The sequence below is a fragment of the Eleutherodactylus coqui genome, chromosome 4 (assembly GCF_035609145.1).
Source record: "Eleutherodactylus coqui strain aEleCoq1 chromosome 4, aEleCoq1.hap1, whole genome shotgun sequence".
Taxonomy (NCBI): domain Eukaryota; kingdom Metazoa; phylum Chordata; class Amphibia; order Anura; family Eleutherodactylidae; genus Eleutherodactylus; species Eleutherodactylus coqui.
Window position 1 is genome coordinate 6,414,088 of NC_089840.1, and position 20,915 is coordinate 6,435,002.

Genomic DNA, 20,915 nt, shown 5'->3' on the forward strand with positions numbered 1-20,915 from the left:
GACAGTTTGGTTTTGAGGGAGCGATGAGACTTGATGCCGCATCCAACGCATCTCCTATTGATCCCTTCTAACCTTGTGAAGGCGCGGCGCTGCATTAACCAACTTTTATATCATCGCTGGCCCTGACAAGACCGCAGATGTGAGCAGAGAGGCTAAATATCACCCAGAGGTCGGCTGACATGACAGCCGGGTCATCGGGGACCACTTCCTATAACTGCTGACCACAGCACTTTCTGTCACTGCTGGAGGACGTGAACCCAGACAGGAAGATCAGGAGCTTCTTAGGACTTTGCAGGGTCAGAAGATGCCACAAAAATCCCTAGCGCTTCAGGGGCTCATGGGATCTTAATTGATAGCAATCTAGTAGACTGTGTTGACAAAAGTGTGTCCCTCAGCAGTCCTGTGCTGTCCGGTGATGTGTGAGCATTAGGTATAAGGGAGAGGATCACACAGGAGACCCCCGTACAGAAACCATCAGATGTCTCCAGGTGTAGAGCTGACAACAGGGTCTGGTGGGGGGATGTCATGGTCTGGTGGGGGGATGTCACCAAGTGTAGAGATGACAATGGGGTCTGGCAGGGGGGATGTCACCAGGTGTAGAGCTGTCAACGGGGTCTGATGGGGGGATGTCACCAGCTGTAGAGATGACAACGGGGTCTAGCAGGGGAATGTCACCAGGTGTAGATCTGACAATGGAGTCTAGTGGTGGCATGTTACCAGGTGTAGAGCTAACAACCAAGTATGGTGGGAGACGTCACCAGGTGTAGAGCTGACAACGGGGTCTGGTGGGGGGTTGTCACCAGGTGTGGAGCTGACAACGGGGTCTAGCGGGGGGATGTCACCAGGTGTAGAGCTGACAATGCAGTCTAGTGGTGGCATGTTACCAGGTAAAGAGCTGACAACGGGGTCTGGTGGGGGATGTCACCAGGTGTAGAGCTGAAAACGGGGTCTAACAGGGGGATGTCACCAGGTGTAGAGCTGACAATGGGGTCTAGCAGGGGAATGTCACCCGGTGTAGAGCTAACAACCAAGTATGGTGGGGGAAGTCACCAGGTGTAGAGCTGACAACGGGGTCTGGTGGTGGGATGTCACCAGGTGTAGAGCTGACAACGGGGTCTAGAGAGGGGATGTCACCAGGTGTAGAGCTGACAACTGGGTTTGGTGGTGGGATGTCACCAGGTGTAGAGCTGACAACGGGGTCTAGCGAGGGGATGTCACCAGGTGTAGAGCTGACAGTGAGGTCTAGCAGGGGAATGTCACCAGGTGTAGAGCTGACAACAGGATCTGGTGGGGGATGTCACCAGGTGTAGGGCTGACAACGGGGTCTAGCAGGGGGATGTCACCAGGTGTAGAGCTGACAACGGGGTCTGGTGGGGGATGTCACCAGGTGTAGAGCTGACAACGGGGTCTAGCAGGGGAATGTCACAAGGTGTAGAGCTAACAACCGAGTATGGTGGGGGACGTCACCAGGTGTAGAGCTGACAACGGGGTCTAGCAGGGGGATGTCACCAGGTGTAGAGCTGACAACAGGGTCTAGCAGGGGAATGTCACCAGGTGTAGAGCTAACAACGGAGTATGGTGGGGGAAGTCACCAGGTGTAGAGCTGACAACGGGGTCAGGTGGTGGGATGTCACCAGGTGTAGAGCTGACGATGGGGTTTGGTGAGGGGATGTCACCAGGTGTAGAGCTGACAACGGGTTCTGGTGGTGGGATGTCACTAAGTGTAGAGCTGACAATGGGGTCTGGTGGGGTGATGTCACCAGATGTAGAGCTGACAATGGGGCCTGGCGGTGGGATGTCAACAGGTGTAGAGCTGACAACGGGGTCTGATAGTGGGATGTCAGCAGGTGTAGAGCTGACAACCGGGTCTGGTGGTGGGATGTCCCCTGGTATAGAGGTGATGCAGCACCCGAGGAGCAGGTCCTCAGCCGAGGAGACTGCGGGGTAGAGATGTTAACCTTGTCACGGGGCTCTACCATCTCCTTCCCAAGTGTAGCTCGGGACCCAACCTCGTTACTGCTGGGGAAGATCACAGGGGTAGTAACCATTATTCTTACAATAGTCACACAGGGAGGATTCACAGGGTACTTGGATCTCTTCTGGGGTCTGGTGAGAAAATGTTACCAGGTCTAGAGCTGACAATGGGGTCTGGTGGTGGGATGTCACCAGGTGTAGAGCTGACAACGGGGTGTGGTGGTGGGATGTCGCCCGGTGTAGACCTGACAATGGAGTCTAGTGGTGGGATGTCACCAGGTGTAGAGCTGACAATGGAGTCTGGTGGTGGGATGTCACCAGGTGTAGAGCTGACAATGGAGTCTAGTGGTGGGATGTCACCAGCTGTAGAGCTGACAACGGGGTCTGGTAGGGGGATGTCACCAGGTGCAGAGCTGACAATGGGGTCTGGTATTGGGATGTCACCATGTGCATAGCTGACATCGGGGTCTGGAGGTGGGATGGCACCAGGTGTAGTGCTGACAACGGGATCTGGTGGGGGATGTCACCAGGTGTAGGGCTGACAACGGGGTCTAACAGGGGGATGTCACCAGGTGTAGAGCTGACAATGCAGTCTAGTGGTGGCATGTTACCAGGTAAAGAGCTGACAACGGGGTCTGGTGGGGGATGTCACCAGGTGTAGAGCTGAAAACGGGGTCTAACAGGGGGATGTCACCAGGTGTAGAGCTGACAATGGGGTCTAGCAGGGGAATGTCACCCGGTGTAGAGCTAACAACCAAGTATGGTGGGGGAAGTCACCAGGTGTAGAGCTGACAACGGGGTCTGGTGGTGGGATGTCACCAGGTGTAGAGCTGACAACGGGGTCTAGAGAGGGGATGTCACCAGGTGTAGAGCTGACAACTGGGTTTGGTGGTGGGATGTCACCAGGTGTAGAGCTGACAACGGGGTCTAGCGAGGGGATGTCACCAGGTGTAGAGCTGACAGTGAGGTCTAGCAGGGGAATGTCACCAGGTGTAGAGCTGACAACGGGATCTGGTGGGGGATGTCACCAGGTGTAGGGCTGACAACGGGGTCTAGCAGGGGGATGTCACCAGGTGTAGAGCTGACAACGGAGTCTGGTGGGGGATGTCACCAGGTGTAGAGCTGACAACGGGGTCTAGCAGGGGAATGTCACCAGGTGTAGAGCTAACAACCGAGTATGGTGGGGGACATCACCAGGTGTAGAGCTGACAACGGGGTCTGGTGGGGGGTTGTCACCAGGTGTGGAGCTGACAACGGGGTCTAGCGGGGGATGTCACCAGGTGTAGAGCTGACAATGGAGTCTAGTGGTGGCATGTTACCAGGTGTAGAGCTGACAATGGGGTCTGGTGGGGGATGTCACCAGGTGTAGAGCTGACAACGGGGTCTAGTGTTGGGATGTCGCCACGTGTAGAGTTGACAATGGGGTCTAGTGTTGGGATGGCACCAGGTGTAGAGCTGACAATGGGGTCTGGTGGGGGGATGTCACCAGGTGTAGAGCTGACAATGGGGTCTGGTGGGGGGATGTCACCAGGTGTAGAGCTGACAACGGCATCTGGTGGGGAGATGTCACCAACCAACGGACATTGCAGCTTCTGGACGTTCCAGAGTCCTCTGTTGGCCATGTTATTGGGAAACGGAAGCCATCCGGTGTGTGCGGTGCCGCCACGTTCAGGGAAACCTCGTAAACTGACAGAACGTGGACAATGAAGCCTTGTAGGAGCTGTGAAGGCATCACACACATCATCTGCCCTCGCTCAGGGGGTCTCACAGGTCATGGGACATCCATTAGCACCAGAACCCTCTGTAGGGAACGGCATGTGAAGGCATCACGCACATCCTCCGCCCTTGCAGTGTTTAATGAAGTTGCATGAAATTAACTTAGAAACACGTTGTAGCTGTTTGTCTACAACCCGGAGTAATAAAGAGTAATAACTGGACGCGGTCGATGTTCCGACTATTTACAATGACGCGTTCTAGGATAATCATCTTGTGCGCCTATTAATATGCCTGCATGACCCCTGATTATGACCTTGAGACGCCCCCTGGGCTCCTTGTGGTTGGCAGAATGTACAGACTGGAGCTATGTACACATAATGCGGAGAGATCCTCTAGAATTGTATTCATTTTCATATTACAGATGTCAGAAGCGCCAAATGAATGTTCGCTTCGTGTTAATGCACATTTATTTCGCACAGTCCATTGAATTTGCATCATAGCGCCCGTGTTATACAAACTGCATACATTATATACCATCATGATAAACAAACAATCGTAACGCTACAAGTGTTCCTTTGGCACTAAGGCTAGATGGCACTCTATACGGAATGTTTTCTGAAGCCCCCATCATGAGACTAAAATGATATATATATTGTGAGGGATTAGCGTTTAGGATCGGTAGCAACCTGGGCATAAGCAGTCAGAGACAGTGACACTTGCGATAAAGTCTTTAGTCCAGGCTTCGCCTGGGTTTATTTCCAAGCAAACAAAATCAAAATACAGGCCTTAACATCAGGCAAACATAACATAAATCCTGCTCGTCTGAGCACTTACTATACATGGAGCGTCCCTGTCTACACACTGGTAACCCAATAGCTCCTGCACACAGCCAGCCAGGACTCTCAGACCTGCAAAGGTCTCAGCTCTCCCCCTGGCCCTGTAGGCCCAGGCTTTATATGGCCTGGTACCAGCCCCACCTGGTACGTGGGAGTGACCATCCCACCCTTCACTTTGGTCACTCCAGGAAAAGCCGGCCCGGATTATGTGGCTTGGAGCCACTTACATACTACAACATGTTAGTGGCTTAATGCTACTAACACAATACTGCCGGCTTCCTCCACGAGCCCAGGCTGCTCGGTGGCACGCATCTGCCCAAGCGCTCCCCAAAGCAGCATAGGAGAGCATCCTAGGCGAGATATACCTTCCCTCCAGCACCTTGCCGGTCACCGTCTCACAATATATACAGCTCAGTGAATGAATACTCTACCAGAACCAAACTCAGTACATACATACAGCACCAGCGCCAAGCTCAATGCACAAATGCAGCACCAGAACCAAGCTCAGTATATAGATACAGCACCAGAACCAAGCTCAGTACATACATACAGCACCAGCGCAAAGCTCAATGCACAAATGCAGCACCAGAACCTAGCTCAGTACCAAATATAGCACAAGAACCAAGCTCAGTATATAAATAAAGCACCGGAACCAAGCTCATGACATAAATACTGTACCAGAACTAAGAGTTTGAGTTGCAGAGGTGCAATGGACTGACAATGGTGCTTGAGAAGATCCAAGGCCAGAAACAGAGTCAGATGGAGGATGACTCATGTAGCTAGAGATGCATAAAGAAGATCACCTGGCCAAGCAGACCTAAAGGGGGCAGTCACCCCTAGCCTACATCCCCCTGGTGCCTTCCATTTAAGTTGGTGGCAGGTGCCCTGGGGTCACATGTTGCCAACGAGGGCTGAAGGTGCCCCCATGTAGCTGGACCTCCCGCCTACCACCCCTGAAGACAGGGACCTTTTCCCACTCAACCGCTCACATTTATAGCTTCACTCATCCCTTGTGACAAGACGGAAATTGTTACATTTGCAGACATTAACCCATCACACGCTGCAGCTGTGCAATACCCAAAACAGAATGACATGACAGTTTTGCACAGAGTATCTACATAAGACATTACATGTATGACATTATGGAGGGCAGCAGAATGATGTGCTGGGCCACTACAAGGCTGCCACCGATCAACATGTTATCCCCCATCCTATGGATATCCTGTAGAAGAGGATGACTTGTTATTGTGGTACAACCCTTCTAAGCAGCGGCTCTCACACCTGATTTGTTTACTTCTCATTTGAATAGCTGCGTGTAATGCCACAATTCCCCTGCAGGGGTCGCAGCCCATGGCAAGTTTCTCCCTCAAAATTAGTGGTCTTGGAAGTGGCTTGTATGTTTGTGATGAGACTGCCCCTTTAATCGGCATGATGGTTGGTGGTGGTTGGCATCATTTTATGGGTAGCTGCGCCCCTTTGGGCACCAGGCAGCTGCAGGGAAGCTGATTGCCCTGCGGCTGCCCTGCTCTCTCTTCATTTCATACTTTCCGATCATCCGTCGCTCCAAACCAGAGGTACGCCATAATAATACGGTATATTAGAGCGATGCCCCCTGTACATATTCTATCCTGCAGCCTGCAGCACATTGCACCCTGAGAATGATGTATATGCTGATGCGAGCGCGGCTCGCTGATGGATGCAGCCCAGCACTCTTTGTAAATGAGTCATTTAGATGTTTATTACTAATTAGCATCAAACCACATTGTTTTCGTTAGCACTTACAGGAAATCCCATTTGGTATTTATAAATTTTTGTAAGTACCAGAGAGCACGCCATTTTTCGCGATTTCACTCCGCACTTCACATAGAAAAGCAGCTTTAAATCATGTCAGTGTAAATCTATGGGTCACAATGCAAAATTAATGAGCTTGCAGCAGCTGAAAGGGAGCATCATTTAGTTGGAGGGTCTGACACCTCGCGGGTCCGAGCAGTTTATGTATGGATTTTGTTTATTGAGTCATCCGTTATGCAAAGTGCGGCAGCGCCTGCCTGTAGGCTTTTCATACGAGCGTATATCGGGCGTATTTTGACGGACGGCAGATATACGCTCCCCATCTGATGCATTTGTAGTGGCCCAGAGTTAGGGGTCCGCTCCAGCACCTCAGAAAACAAGTTTTATGTCTGTCTTGTGTTATCGTCTGGTTTGTGGATTGCATCAGATTTATGTGTATTGGAGGTTGCAGGCATGAAAGGGTTAATGTCTGTTCATGTCTGGTGTTGTCTGGAAAATGTATCCAACCCTCTAGCTGCTGATTGCTCTGTGTCCATGTGACGTGTTGTCTTTGAGTGAGAGGTGTCTGAAGTGAGTAGTTAGTTGGTTAGTTAGTCAGTGAGAGTCAAGTTGGAAGTGAGTAAGAGTCAGAGTCGGTAGGATGGAGAGATGGAAGAAGCCAAGTGATGGTCTGCCGCTCATGTTTGGGCCCAGCCATTGTAGGGACCCTCTACGTGGCCGCTGAGCTTGAAGAGAATGAAAGCCCGGACATGGTGGAAACGTGTATACAGGTACCGCATGTAGCCGGAGAAATGGGAACCGCTTCTTAGCGATGGCAAAGTGAGTGCATAACAGCAGAGAGAGAGTTTGCCGGGAGAAAGATCAGGCAGATAACTTAGAATGTGGATTATACAGAATTCACTGCTTCACCGCTACAAATTGTTTCTGTACAAAGACTGCTTGATTGACTTTAATTTCAAGAATTTAAGCAAATGGACAGGACCAACGTTTTTCGGTTCTCGTTCAGAAAATACCTTGTATGCGCGCTACTTTATTCTATCTGGTGATCCGCCGCAGAGGACAGAATGTTGGCGTCACGAGTGACAAAACAGGACTGAAGGTAACCTTGGTTACTCATTGTGATCTTCCCCAGTGGTAACGGGGTTGGGTTCCTAGCCACCCATAGTGAGGAGACGGTTGAGCCCGTGACAAGGTTATTTCTCTACCCCGCTCTCCTCAGCTGAGGGCCTGCTCCTTGGATGCTGCACATTGGAAACCAAGGCATCAGTTCAAATGGGCATATTCCCGATGCGTAGAAACGTCCGGCCGGCCGGCAAAGGTGGGAGACACGGTGCGCATTCCCGACAGCTGGCCAGAAAGATACTGTCTGCAATGGGAGGGGATGGAGTGGGAGCTAGCGTGCTAAGCCCCCCCCTTGTACTGCCCACTGCCATTGCTGGCAGCCGACAAGGGGCGGAGAAGGGGCGGGATTTTAGCACACTAGCTTCCGTCCTGTCCCACTCCCTCCCTTTGCTGGCAGCCATTGAGGGGGTAAACTGCTTTCCCCCCGCCCGACGGTATTCCGGGTGTGGTGTATAAATCACACGATTTTTGGCTGCGCTGTGCCCGTGGCACGGCTGGTCGAAAATCTTTATGCCCATGTGAACGAGCCCTGTTGGAAATAGTCAGTAAACCAGCTCCCAGATTTCGGTATTTGCCTGTTTTTCCAGCTGAGATTTATACTGAAGGCATTTTTAGACGAGCCGAGGTCACATGAGTGGGTGACTGCAAAATAGTCTGCACTGAACAACTTGCTCCTCCGTATCATAGTCTGGCTGACTGCATTCTATTAGGGTAAATGGCGAATGCGCCTGCCCTATGACGAGTGCGCCTACCTTATGGCGATTGTGCCCGCCCCGTGGCGATTGTGCCTGCTCTGCAGCCTTTCAGGTAATCTAATGTAGCTTCCAGGAGTCGGAAGTTACTTGCTGGATAATCACTGCCTGCCACATCCAGCCAGGAGTTCCACGCTTTTGAATGACACTTCCATGTTGACGAAACTACAGAGGTTTTCAGTAGCTCTACATGTTGTTGTTGACAATGGACCATAAGACCTCGGGGCAAACATGCCCGTCCTCATCTGCTTAAGCTGTAAGCATTTTGATCATAGCGCAACAACACCAGCACCAGCAAAGAGCCATTAGAAAGACTGTTCACAACCTGCACATCGGTCTAGAAATGGATGCGTTTGTTCGTCATGGTCTTGTCCCACATTTCCACTGAGATGATGATCAGACACAATTCTAAGTTTTTTGTCCAACCAAGGTCATGAGGTTAAGATCAACATTAGTAACCTCCTAGTCTCAACAAACTGTCTGCAGGAAAACCCACCACATGGGCAGCTCCTCCCGCATACTCCCAGTGACACGGAATAATGTTCCGGTTTGTGAACTCCTCTGGTAGCCATGGAGAGCCAACTAGAGAAAGCCCAACGCATCGGCAAAACACGAGTCACAAAACTAAGCAAGCCGATGAGGGATTGCAACTGTTTTAAACTAACCTTTTGTGAATGTGCAACCATTTCAACTTCTGTTCGCAACGTCACAAGTTTCACTGAAGGTGGGTGAAAAACCATTTCCAAAATACCGATGGCGAGTTTCGTTACCGGCACTTCAGTCTTCTCCTCCACAACTGAGACCCCAAGCCTGGACATAAATATCCTGAAACACTGCAACAACAGAGGGCCAACGAGCAAAAGATAATTAAAGTAGTGTATAACCAGTGGGAAGCCCGATTCCATACAAACCACCCAATCTAGAAGAGATGAGAAAACCTCAAAATAATAACTGGTAATAGAGCATCCCATGGTGAAAGCAGTCAGGATGCATCGGGAGTAAATGGAAGGCTGACTCAGTATTGGATTTTGCCCATAACAAACTAGGGCCTGATCCCAGTACCAAATCTGCAGCCATATCGAAGGAAGTGCAGGACGCGGCGGACGTTTCTTTGGTTATGCCGTCATTGATCAAAACCTGTGAAGGTAAGATATGAAGTAAGGTGATGAATCAACCTAAATTTGCCTCATTCTTTTTTGGGGACCACACCTAGACATAATACCCAATATGACTTCCTTTGTGAGCTTCTCCTGGGCTATTGACAAATTTTCGTCCACTGATTTTAGGTAATCCTCTAGTAACAAAACAGGTAAGGATTGCGCGGGATGTAAAATCCCACCTTAAAGCCTTCACCTAGAACCTTTGCTTCCAATTCTTTGAGGCTCACTGGTGTCCTCTTAAGTGGCTACACTAGCGGGCTGCTTGGATTTATGAAACAACGGACAGCCGGGTAAGAAATGGAACATAGGGTGCACTTGTGCTGGAACATGCAAGGAATCGGCAGTGGCCATCATTGAACAGTCTGCAGGCACCGTCTGGCTGCTGGGCCACAGCTCTGGCAGCAAGCTCCCTTGCAGTGGCATTCCTGAGAAAGGACAGAGCCTGCCTCTGGGTGGACGTAAGCAGTAACCACACATTCATTGCCTTATTGGCCCATCCAAGACCAGACAAAGAAGCCAACTGATGATGAAATTCTTCATCGTATCGTCACCAAGCTGAATCTCCCTACAGCTTGTGAGCACTAAAAATGGTGTCTAAGTAAACAAACAACTCAGCTGGCAAATTACATGAGCCAAGAAAGCAAACCCTTACAGCCAATTGCCAAATGTTTTAGCCACTTTATGTTTCCTATCTGACCTGTACTCAAATGTCTGAATGAATGCCTAAGGCTTCGAGGTGTAGGCACACTCAGCACCCCAGGAATCCCCACTGTGGCCACAATTGAGGAGAGGTTTGTCGCACTATTTCCGGTGATGTGGAAAGAGCCGGCAACCGTACACCGGCCGCCCATGGCCTAATGCCAGGCTGCATCACAGGCCTGCTGCTGCAACCAGGCTGCTCTTGATGGCTAGGGCTGAGTCTGGAGGGTCCCCACAGCCTACATTCTGGTGTTACCGCCTGTTCCTTCTTGACTGCCGCTAACCAGAGGACCTGAGGAAATCCTCTATCCAAGGCTGTTCCTACCGCTGCCCACTGCTGGGCCATCTGCCACACAGAAGCTCTTCTTGCCTCCCACGCATTGCTCCTTGGCATAAGGTAAGAAGAGGAGGAGAGCAGTGGCCCAGTACATGCTATCCTGGCCCCCTCCATAAATGTTGTACACGTAGTGTCTTGTGTTGGTGCGCTGTGCAAAAGTGTCTAGTCATTCTGTTAAGTGTATTGCACAGCTGCAGCAAGTGAGGAGTTAAAGGGGTTGTCCCGCGCCGAAACGGGTTTTTTTTTTTTTCAATAGCCCCCCCGTTCGGCGCGAGACAAACCCGATGCAGGGGTTAAAAAAGAAAACCGGATAGTGCTTACCTGAATCCCCGCGCTCCGGTGACTTCTTACTTACCTGGTGAAGATGGCCGCCGGGATCTTCTCCCTCGGTGGACCGCAGGTCTTCTGTGCGGTCCATTGCCGATTCCAGCCTCCTGATTGGCTGGAATCGGCACGTGACGGGGCGGAGCTACAAGGAGCCGCTCTCCGGCACGAGCGGCCCCATTCAGAAAAGAAGAAGACCGGACTGCGCAAGCGCGTCTAATCCGGCGATTAGACGCTGAAAATTAGACGGCACCATGGAGACGAGGACGCTAGCAACGGAACAGGTAAGTGAATAACTTCTGTTTGGCTCATAATTAATGCACAATGTACATTACAAAGTGCATTAATATGGCCATACAGAAGTGTATACCCCCACTTTGTTTCGCGGGACAACCCCTTTAAGTGTTTGCAAGAGACTAGGAGATGCTTGCAATGTAACTATTTGTCTTGTGATGTGGGATGAGTGAGATTATAAGTATGAGTGATTTGGGTGTGGTAGTCAGTCCATCATGGAGTACATCACGGAGTCCACCACAGTGTCTTCAGCAGAGAGCCACATGGGGGTACCTTCAACCCTCATGTGGTGAAGTGATGGAAGAGGAGGAGCAGTTCCTGAGGGTCCAGATACCAGGAACCGTAGAAGAAAGAGAGCGTGAGTGAGAGAAGGTGCATATGGCCCTGTCTAGTTCAGAGGTATGCATAATTTTTGCTACAGAGCTGCCCTGATCTAGGGGATCATCGGATGGAGGTACACCCATTTGTTTTCACATCTAGCCATCCTGATCTAGAGGATCACCACGTAGAGGTACACCCATTTGTTTTCACATCCAGCCATCCTGAAGTCTGGGATCACTGGGTGGAGGTACACTGAAGTCTGCTTCTTTACCTGCACTGCCAATTTTCTTGTGAATTGTACCATCTTCTGGAACTTATGTTCAGTAAAGTTTTGCCAGGCCCTGACCTTTCCCAGGGACCTGAAGTACGTTACTTTTGTCTGCCGCTCCATTATTAAACTCTGAGGGTCATACCGGTGGGTACCAGAACGGTGGCGTCACCCGTGACATCTGCTATCCCTGTTCTCCAGTTTATTGGGCATCCCTATCCCAGGGGTGTCTGGAAAGGGCCCAGCGCTGCTCTGGCCAAGGCTATGTGTGTCCCTCCGGGAGGGAGCCTGGTAGGTGCCGCCATGAAAAGTGATCACTCTACCCTCCTAGCTCCTGAACGTAGGCCCTGTGTCTGGAGTCACCCTACGGGAAGCTGCAGGAGTGTCCTTCACAAATGTATTCTTCCAGCAAAGGCAATAGACATGGAGTGACCAGTGGGTAAAGGTAAAGTCCCCTGGTGCAAGCACCGAGGCTGACTCCTAGGGTGATATCACATCCATCCAAACCATTATAGCAAGATATGTCAAATTAGATTGTGAGCCCAGCTGGGGAGTGATGTGATCACAATCTGTGTGGAGCACCGTGGAACATATAGACTGCTGTGGACTGTCCTACATTTAGCACCTTATAGTATTTTACCAGCTGAGAACACGAGGCAACTGCTGTAGGTGAGAGCCAGACATGTTGTCCCTCCATCTCCTGGGTACTCTCCGCAGTGCTGCATGCTTATACAGCGATATCAGTGTGACCGAGACGTACAAATTCTATCTCACCCGGTAGACGGAGCCTCAACACGTACAACTGAAGGGGCTGCTTGCAGCACTTAACGCTCGTCATGTGATGCGGTCGCAATCAACTGAGCCAATTAGGAGATTTGTATGCCGCAAAGTGTTTTAACGATGCGGCGTGGGACTGGGGGCAGGGAGGAGAGGGTTAACATTAGCGAGCGGAGGTAGTGGGGGGAGGAGCTAAGACAGGAAGGAGAAAGAGGGAGAGCGGGAAAAATAGCACAAACAGCCAAGGAAGGGAAGAAGACGGACGCAAAAGAAGCAGACGAGCAGAGGAAGAAAATAAGAGCAGCAGCAGAAAAGAAAAGAACAAAGCGAGACCCAGAGCACAGACGACAGGAGTCTTGAAAGAAAGAAGCCGTCGGAAGATAAAGAAGGTCAGAAGAGTCGGGTGGAAGACAGAAGCAGCGGGAGAAAGAAGGGAGAAGATGGACAACTTACGGTCCAGGATTCAAGAAGCGGTGATGCAGGACGGCACCGGATGGCTTGAAGAGGTGTTGGCAAGTTGCAGGACGATCGCCGAAGCCAGGGAGCCAGTCGGGCAAAAAGAACAGCAGCGGAGGCCAGGAGAGGAGCCAGCAAACATGGAAGAGGTGCCGCGAGGGAGACCGCGCCGACGAAAGCAGCCCCCCGTGAGACTAAGTCCGAGCCCAGCGCCGAAGAGGGGAGGAGGAAGAGTCAGCCTGGGCAGCGCAGGCTCGAGGAGGGACGGAGGAGCGAGCCGGAAATTGGCGCCGGAACCGAGAGGTACGGCGGGAGGATCGGCAGGAGAGGCGCAGAGGACACTAACCACCGAGGGTCCGGAGCAAGGGGGACGGCGTTCGGCAGTCATATCGGGCTCCGAACAGCTGCAGCATCGCGCAGCCGGGCGCAGGACTCCAGGGCATGTGCGAGGTGAGCGCGGAGGGAGCAGTGGAGAGGAGCAGGGGAGCGCACGGTCAGGCCGCACGTCCTCTCAAGATGGCGGCGCAGCACACGTGGCGGCACAAGCAGCGCCGGGGGCGCGACGAAGAGTGAGCCCATTTTGCAGGGGGGAGGGAGGACAGGAAGCACGAGGGGGAGAATAGTTAACAGGGGCCCACGCAACCCCCCCCCCCCCCCCCCCCCGACACACAGCCCGGGTAGCACCAGCGGGTCCGACAGCAGCAGGGAGGGGGAGGCAGCTCACGTTACCCTCCATTGGTAGCCCAGAGTACAGGGACAGCGTGCCGCATAAAGGGTAAGAGGCCAGTTAGGAGCACACATAGCCCTCAGGGGGGAACGGGGAGGGGACACTCAGACACATGGCATATTCCCCCATCCCCCCCCCCACTCAGCACATGGCCACATTACAGGGTCGTCAGCCCCCCTCCACCTTGTATCAGCGCCCACCAGCCCAGACCAGCGAGTACAGGCACTGCTATATTAACCCCCACTACATCTCCCCTTCAGCAGAGCCCGGAGTTTACCTTCCCCCACATAGCCAGGCTCCACGCAGGAGCTCTAAAAAACAAGGCCAGGGGGCCAGGCAAAGGCAGAAAGAGCGAGCCAGACAGGAGAGGCAGGACAGAGAGTTTCAAGCTCAGCTAGAGCAGTCAAGCGTAGGGCGCAGTACTAGCGTCAGGGCGCGAGAGTCAAGCGAGGAAGAAGGCAGCAGCGACCAGGACGAATATTACATGCGAAAGGATCAGCCACGGAGGTCGGACCCGCAGTCATCCCTTTATCAGAAGGTCCGGGAACGCCGCAGGTGGCAGGAGCACGCGCAGGATCGGTCAGGGCCGGACCAGCCTGGCACGTCTCAGTCGGATAACGCAAGGAGGGCTCTGCAGTCCAGTGGTCAGCAGCCCGCGTATGATATGGGCCGGAACCGAGGGAGCGGTACAGCGAGGGCATCACCCTTGGCAACGCTGGAGGTCCGTCCAGTTGGTGAGTCCACCCTATGCAATGTTTGGAAAAATGTTTCGGATCCCGCATCGGTTGCAGAGAAAGATGATTTGGTGTCGGTTCTGAGGTCGCTGTTGAGCAAGATTGATCCAAAAAAGGGGCTTTCAGTGTCCTGTGTGGCTCCAGGGGGCAAAGGCCCGCCTGTGGGAAATATCGGTGCTTGCTCAGCAGCGGGTACAGAAAGTGATCCAACGGATAGTTGGCAATATGCTGATTCGTTGTTTTGTGGTGTTGCCCCTCTGGGGGCAGGTCTGCCCGATGATGTGGTTGATAAAATTAAGAATGGTGTGTATATTGATATATGGTCCTTGCTTTCAGCGGACCACGTGATGGTGGATAAAGAGCGGTCGACGGAGCGTGGTGCTGATAAAAAACCGAAAATCGCTAAAACTTTTGGAAACTGGTTGCAAGCTTTTGTGGTTTTGGTTCATGTGACATGTCAGCATCAGCCGCGCAAAGCTACGGAAATGATGGTATATTTGAATACCATTTATAGCGCATACCGGTTGCACGGAGGTGCAGCGTGGTGGCGCTATGATGAAGATTTTAGGCGTCGGGTGTCGGGGACTCACATTAGTTGGGCCTCTAAGGCCACTGATGTATGGATTCAGCTGATCCTAGCACAGCGTCCCGCCAGGACTTCCCTTCCCGGGGGAGCCGCGGGAGGGGCATCTCAACCACCCGCGGCATCTCCTAGGCTAAATGGCTCCTGTTGGTTGTACAATGAGGGCCATTGTAGATTCTACGCCACCTGCAAGTTCCGGCACGAATGCTCGGTATGCGGGGGGCAACACGCGGCGATTCGCTGTTTCCGCAAGCAAAGGTCGGTACCCGCGGTGGGCAGCGCCAGCGGGACTACGAACCCCAGTGAGAAGCCAGTACCTGGATCCGTGGTTAAACATGTACCACAGGAAACAGGAAGCAGAAATCCTTAGGTCAGGATTTCTGGAAGGCTTCAAAATTCCGTATGCGCATCAGCCTGCCACTATGTTATGCCCCAACTTGAAATCGGCTAGAGACAATATCGAGTTGGTGTGAGAGAAGGTCAGGAAAGAAGTGGAGTTGGGCCGCATGGCCGGCCCATTCAGCGACCCTCCTTTCGAGAACCTGCGAGTGTCCCCGTTGGGTCTGGTACCCAAGAAGGAAACCGGGAAGTTCCGCTTGATCCATCATGGATATGGTCTTCAGGTTGCCGGCAGACAAAGTGGCACGGCTGCGGCAAGCAGTCGGTGAAATAGCTAGTTGTAAAAAAGCGACGATACGACAGGTTCAAGTTTTACTGGGTTTGTTAAATTTTGCTTGCAAGGTGATCCCCATGGGGCGGCCGTTTACCAGGAGATTGTCATTGGCGACCGTGGGGGTCCGCGAACCACACCATTTCGTACGGGTGACTGCGGGAATAAAAGCAGATTTGCATGTATGGAGGGTATTCCTGCATTCTTTCAATGGGCAGGTAGTATGCCCGAAGGAAGATATGGAAGGATCCGACATCAGCTTGTTCGCCGACGCAGCCGGTTCGGGCGGTTTTGGAGTGATTTTCAACAACCATTGGTGCAGGGAACCCTGGCCAAGGTCATGGAGAGAAAAACGGTGGACAAAGAATATCACGTTACTGGAGTTTTTCCAGGTGGTGGTCGCAATCGAGTTATGGGGATCAGAGTTACGAGATCGAAAGATTTGTTTTTGGTCAGATAACGCGGCGGTTGTGCAAACGATGAATAAACAAACGTCGGCGTCTCAGCCGGTTTTGGCCTTGTTGAGGCACGTGGTGTTAAGATGCTTGCAAGGTAATATGTATTTACGTGCAAAACATGTCCCAGGTTGTGACAATGGAGCGGCTGACGCACTCTCTCGTTCACAGATGGAGCTGTTCAGGGAGCAGCACCCGCAGGCGGATGCCGAGAGGGTACGCTGCCCGCCTTCCTTATGGAATCTGGCAGAGGAGAGTTGTTGAAGCTGGTGGAAGCATCGGTGGCGGTTGCAACGTGGAAAAATTATAATTCAGTTTGGTTGTCATGGTTAAACTTTACTGGTGGAAAGGTGGTAGGAGGCGAGAGAGCAAGGTCGGCGACATTGGATATGTTGGCGGAGTTGCGGAAAAAAAGGTTGTCGGTCGGAGCGGCAAAGAAACATCTATCGGGAGTGGCCTTTTTGTAAAAATTACACGGGAGACAAGATGTGACTAAGGAATTTGTGTTCCAACAGATAGTTCGGGGTTGGAAAAAAGAAAGGGTTCAGACGGATACGCGCCGACCGATTACATTTCCAGTGTTGGTGAAGTTATTGTCGGTTTTAGAGGCGGTATGTTCGGACGAATACGAAACGCTATTGTTCAGGACGGCCTTTTTGCTAGCGTTTTTTGCGGCCCTTGCGAATTGGTGAGATGGTCCCGGCAAGTAGAGTAAAGCTGGGGGGTTCACGGGTAAATGACGTCATCGTTACGGGAACGGCCATCCGGATAGGCATCAGGAAGTCAAAAACGGATGTTTATGGAAGAGGTGATTGGCTCACCATCAACCAGTTAGGGGCACAGTGGTGCCCAGTGGAGGTGACTGGCCAGTACATAAAAAAGCGCCCCCATAGCAGACAATTTTTAGTGCATGCGGCGGGGTCCCCCCTTACCCGTTTCCAATTTTCAGCGGTTTTACGTGCGGTGTTGAAGAAGTGTGGTTTGGAGCCGGCAGAATTCGGAACACACTCATTCAGAATTGGGGCCGCGACGACAGCGGAAGCCCACGGTATGACAGAAGATGGCTTAAAGCGGTTGGGGCGGTGGAAATCGGAGGCGTATAAATCTTACGTAAGACCGGACCGTACGGTAGAAGGGTCCTTGGTCGCGGATTGATGTTTACATTTGGATCAAGACTTCAGTGTTAGGCATACGGGGTTCTTTCAGGTTGTGGTATTTGCTATGTCTATTTTGTTTCAGCCCCGGAACCTTGGCACGTATGGATTATCGGCCACTCATTTATTTATTGGGCGGAAAGAAGAGCGGCCGCTCGACCCATGGGGAGGAATTTGGGTCTGAGAGGCGCACTCATAAACTGGATTGGCGTGCGGGGCCTCCAATGGCCCAGGATGTTACAATGTGTTCTAAAAATCAGCAGGTGGACCCCTCGGAGAGTTATACTGGTCGTTCACGCCGGGGGAAACGACCTAGGAAAGACAAAGATGAACGAGCTATTAGTATTTATGAAGCAAGACATGCTTCGGTTTCGAGACTGCTTCCAGGACTGCATTTTAGTTTGGTCCGATATCGTGGCCCGGAGATGCTGGAAGGGGGCCAGAGATGCGGATGCGATTGAACGAGTGAGAAGGCTAATAAATCTGAGGATGTCCAGGTTCGTGCAATCATTGGGTGGAGTGGCAGTTCGCCACTGGGAGCTGGAGGACAAGGAAAGAGGTGCACTAAGGGACGATGGAGTGCACCTCAATGAGGTCGGATTGGACACCTTTTTGTCTGGACTGCAGGACGGAGTGGAGATGGCGTTGGCTCGGGTTGGCGTGGTGGGGTGGGATGCGCCATAGTAGTACGGCGCATACCGCGTGCCGGGAGCTTCCCATGCGGGCTACGGCGTAGAGGAGGGTTTTCAAGCCCAAGAAAAACAAGGGGCTTACGAACGTCCTGTGGCCGTTACGGTTTTAAAAGTGCAACAGTTTACGGCATGGGAAAGCGTTAGAAAGTTAGATTGAGTTAAATTAAGTTAAATTGAAGGTAAAAACTGATGTTTAAAAAATGTTAATAAAGCTGTGGCCAACCCACGTTTTCAGCAAGAAGGTGTAAGTATATGTTTATTATAGTATATGTTTATCATAGGTAAGTGAGCATACAATTATGATTATGGTGCCCCCAGTCCAATTAGTGAATCACAGCGAGTGCCGAGATGATCATGCTGTGACATTTGCCAATCCTGTTCACTATTGAGCTACCGAGACAGACGCTCGAGACACGAGGCTGACGATGAGGAGCTGGGAGGGTAAAGCTTTCACTTGTCACGGTGGCGCTTACTAGACTCCTCCCCAGACACATGCGACCTCGGCCTGAGTATCACTGGGCCTCTTCCGGATACCCCTAGGAGAGGGATGGCCAATATACATATAACAGGAATACAGGTTGTCACGTGAGGCCACTGTTCCTCACTCACTGGAAAGAACCTCGGCGAAAAATAAAGAGAGTCCACACACAATGAAGTATTTAAGTACCTCAGCCCCTGGGAACGGTCAGAGCCTGGCAAAATTTTACTTGAAACTTTGATACTGTTCAACGTAAAACACACCAGTGCAGGCAAGACGGCAGAAGGGAGGTCAGGGAGGAAACTCAGGATGATGCCGGCCCTACAGTCCTCGTTATCTGTATGGTACCGCTCCTGGAAGGGGAAGGAGCCACAGACACTGACTTGTTAAAGTACCTCTGCATGGTGGTCTCCATTTTCTTCACTCCTCATGGGTATTATTGGACCTTCATGCCACCAGGAAGCTAGGGGTTTGACAGGGCAATGCCCCTGTCACACCCCTAGTTCCTGATTGGCTGCATTCGTCAAGGTCCTTGAAGGTCCTTTAGCAGCGTCAGGATTGTGAGGACTTTGCTGTCAGCCCAATGTAGTCTGTGGAGTGACTAGGCTACTTGGAGACCACAATGGGTATATTCACCGCACTGTCCCCGGAGGGTAGCAGTGTAAATCTTTGATCCCATGTGTGGCTGTGGGCTGGGGCAGGACCCCACTACTCTACGTGTCCCGTCCCCGCTGTTGTTCTGTGTGCGGCTGCCAGCTGTGAGGACACCCCAGACTGCATTTGGCAGTGTGCACTAATGTGAGGCTGTCGGCACTCCCCGGACCCTGCTGCTGGAAGTCACCCATACCCGCACTTCTGCCCTGGGCGGTTGCGGCTCAGAGGACACCCCGGACAGCAGTGGCCGCTGTACAGGGATGTGTGGCTTTCATTACTCCCCGGACCGAGCTGGTGGAAGTCTCCAGTCCCCGCTTTTTTGACCTGTGCGGCTTTTTTGCTCAGAGGAGACCCCGGACTGCAGTCGCCGCTGTGCAATGACGTGCGGCTGTCGGCAGTGCAGGGACCCCCCAGCTGTAAGTGTGCCTTCAGTGGTGCTGCCATGCTTGCATGTTCGGCCGTGGCCTCTCACATGCTGTCCAGACACCCCTTGTCACAATCAGGGGGGGGGGTGCACTTGACTCACCGCCGGCTACAAAACTCGTGGCACGTAGCTGTGAGGGCGTGGTAGCACAGAGCCGCTGGCATGGGAGCTGCAATGGGGAACTGTATGCAGAGGCTGCTAAAGGACCTTCAAGTACCTTGACGAATGCAGCCAATCGGGAGCTAGGGCTGTGAGAGGGGCGTTCCTCCTGTCAAACCCCTAGCTTCTGGTGGCGTCAAGATACAATAATACCCTCCTCATGCCCTCTCTTCTCACTATCTAATGGTTCCTTTCATTGGGGACCTTGGGAAACCGCTCGTCCTCTTCCATTCTCTTCACCACATGATGGTTGAAGGTACCCCCATGTGGCCAGCACTCTCACTCCTCTCATACTGTTGAAGATTATGAAGACTCTCTGACTCCGACCACACCTTCCCACTCTCGGACACTCATATTTATCGTCTCTAGCATACCATGTGACAGGACATAAATTGATACTTTTGCAGACATATCCCAGCCACATCCAGACATTAACTCTTCACTTGCTGCAGCTGTGCAATACACATAACAGGAGACAAGATATTTTGCACAGCGCATCCACATAAAAGACCTGACATGTATGACATTTATGGAGGGGCCAGGAATAGGTGTTTCGGGCCACCACACTATCATACATGCATCTTAGGCCTCATTCACAGGAGTGTTTTTACACGGCTATTTTGTGACCATGTGAAGCTTTGCATTCCAATGCATTAGTTCACATGGGCGATTTTAGGGTGTGTTTAAAAAATGTAGGCTTGCCAATTTTTAAGACTGCGGCAAAAGATAGGTCTTGACTAGGGATGAGCGAGTATACTCGCTAAGGCACTACTCGCTCGAGTAATGTGCCTTAACCGAGTATCTCCCCGCTCGTCCCTAAAGATTCGGGGGCCGCCGCAGCTGACAGGTGAGTTGCGGCGGGGAGCAAGGGAGAGCGGGAGAGAGAGAGGGAGAGAGAGATCTCCCCTCCGTTCCTCCCTGCTCTCCCCCGCAGCTCCCCGCCCAGCGCCGGCCCCCGAATCTTTCGGGACGAGCGGGGAGATACTCGGCTAAGGCACATTACTCGAGCGAGTAGTGCCTTAGCGAGTATACTCGCTCATCCCTGGTCTTGACTTATCTTCTGACGAAAACCGCTGGAGGCTCCCATAGACTCCAATGAGAGCTGGTAAAAAAGAGAGGGGAAGGGAGTTTACCTGCGTCCGGCACTCGGGGAAGAAGACAGCTGCCGCTATTTAAACATTAGAAGTCATTACAAGGATTTCCGCCGACCGACGGAATTCCACGCTGCAGCGTTTTTTGCCTGCAATACGGCCGTGTAAATGGACGAGAAAACACCAATTAATCCCACGACTCGATCTCGGTTATTCTTCAGTGATGCGATTTTCGGCCGAGACGTAAAAACGCATCGCTCATGTGAA